Below are 2,500 nucleotides of genomic sequence, written 5' to 3'. Positions count from 1 at the left end.
TTTACCTCCGTCTTGTACGCATCCTCAAGATCCTCAAGATCTCGACCTATTTCTTGTGTTTCCGTTCAATCACCGAAAATCCACTTCACCAGGCCCCACGAATGCTCTTTTTTTGGCACCAGGTTGCTGCTCACTTGAACCACTTGATCACGTGTGGATTGATCGCCGGAAATGGACTTTTAAAATCCCTGGAACAGGTCACGTAACGATGAAAGCGCTGCGGTCTGCGGTGGTACGCCGGCGTATGGCGCGTCACGGTCACCATGAAGTCCCACGAGCGAATGCTCACGCGTTTGCTCTCGACGCGGTCCGCGAGCCGATGGCCAACTTTCCAAGCGCTCTGATCGCGACAACCCTTCCAATACAGATGCAAAACGCAAACCCGTTCGGGACGGACTGCTACAATGATTTTGGACGGACAGTGCGACAGAACGCGAGAGCATGAGAGTGAGAGACAGAGAGAGAGCTGTCCCGTTAAAGTGTGCGACACGGCACGCACGACACGATCGAATCTCGTTGATACAGTGCTGAACGCTAAAAACGGTCCCCTAGGCCTATCTGCCTAATCTAAAATGCCTAAGGACATGAGCAGTCGATCCTAAATTTGTTTTCTTCTTCAACTGGACGGGTAGTCTAGAAGATTATCAATCGGTGTCCGAGTCAAATGTTTACAGTCGCGGAAATTATCGATTGCCACGTGATTGCCAATGGACGCCGATAAGTAGTGGCAACCGTGGTGTGATGTTGGCGCACTGGCTACCCACTCTCCCTGACCGTAACCAAGGACCACAGAGAGGCCATAAAACTGACCGACCGCTATCATAACGCCTATGACAGGCTCACTGAACTGCACAGCTCCTTATGGCCCCCCACCAGGCCGTAACGGAGCCTTGCTCCACAGCTCCCCTTCTAAAGTGAACTCCAGTCCAGCGGAATATGGACATAAAATATGGACAGGGCCACTAACGAGCGGGTGGCACTATAGTAGGTGTCGGAGAAGTCGACGAGCCGAGGATTGCGTAAGAGCAGAAGGTATTTGTTTGTTTAACGCGCGCGCTCGCGATCAAACGCTCAACGCGGTTCTCAAACACGCGCTGGGTGGTGGTGGCGTGATTTTATGTTGCGTTTGTTTCCACTTCTGCTGCATGATTTATGCTATATCCACTTCGCGTGAGAGGAAGGGCTTTCTGTTGTTTCGGTTGTGAATTATGTTGCCCCTTAAGCATAGCTCTTGGCGCATAGAGGCGTTTCCTAACAGACATAGCCCGACAGTGTGTCTCAAAATTATTCGCCGCCACGAGACGCGCCCCTCGTTTCGGCCGATTACGGACAGCATGAGAGAGTGATAAAAGCGAGATCAATTAACAAAACTACTTACTGTAACCCTACTGGGATACAAGCATAATCGGAAGATTGCCCTTTGTCGGAGCATGGACCACGGGCTTGAGTGCTGGATCGTGTCTGTTGCGGTTGCTTATCTTGGTGGCTACGCTGCTGCGCTGTGGCAATCGAGTAATCCGTGAAAAACAAGACATAACGACCGACGACGACGCTGCTGTGGTGGCGGCTACCAAGCCACAGCTTTTGTCTCTTTTCTCGCTCGCTGTATGAGTGTTGCGAAGGTTGCCACAGCCTGCTTGATGGACCTCAACCCATTATCTTCGCCACTTTATGTATCCGCCAGCGCACCGACGCCATGGCGTCACGGCTGGATGCTGCAGGATCCTTGTAAGTGTATTTGTGTGTAGAGGGCTTGCACCAGCGACTCTTCTTGATTTACTCCGTTTCGAACCGTTTTTCATCTCTTCGCGTTCGCGTTCGCGCTCGCGATCAGTCGCTGCACTCCAAAGGTCCCGGGAGTGGCGAAGGAACTGGTTTTCTTATGCCACCACCACTAGTTGGCTCGCGTGGGCATCGTGGAGTGAAGAAGGCACCGAGCCGGTATCGGTGAATCGTAGCACGTGCGATACTCTGCACGCTGCACGCTGAGGTGCAAACGATGCAAAGCCCTCTGTTGTTGGTTGGTTAACTTTCGAACTTGGATGGAACAAATTGGTAATTTGTAGCCAAAATATCATTCCTATATTTCCGATTTTGTGCCAAAAACCACGCGAATCATAAAAGCCAGCAAGTGAAGCAAATTGTGCTACGATTACCACGTGGTGCACAAAAGATCCACTGGGTACAAAAAAGGGTGAGTGCTGCACGATGAATGAATCCAAACGACACACAATGCGTATTATGGTGGAAATGGTGGCTACTTTTAATGACAAAGCGGACACCCGGCCACACGGCCGGTAAGTACACGCCTGTGACACAGTTTATTGTGACTTTCGCGAAGCGAGTTCACATCACATCTACCCTCCACAGTGACTCTAATTCATGCACGATGGGAAAAAGCGGCAGAAACAATGCACGCTTTTAATGTAGCCGATCGCGTTCCCTAAAACGCTCTCTCTGTCTCTCCAAACAGTAGCCAACCCCCGGGGTGGAGCTCGAA

Source organism: Anopheles aquasalis, chromosome 2, assembly GCF_943734665.1.
Source record: "Anopheles aquasalis chromosome 2, idAnoAquaMG_Q_19, whole genome shotgun sequence".
In the NCBI taxonomy this organism is placed as follows: domain Eukaryota; kingdom Metazoa; phylum Arthropoda; class Insecta; order Diptera; family Culicidae; genus Anopheles; species Anopheles aquasalis.
This window is presented reverse-complemented; position numbering follows the sequence as displayed.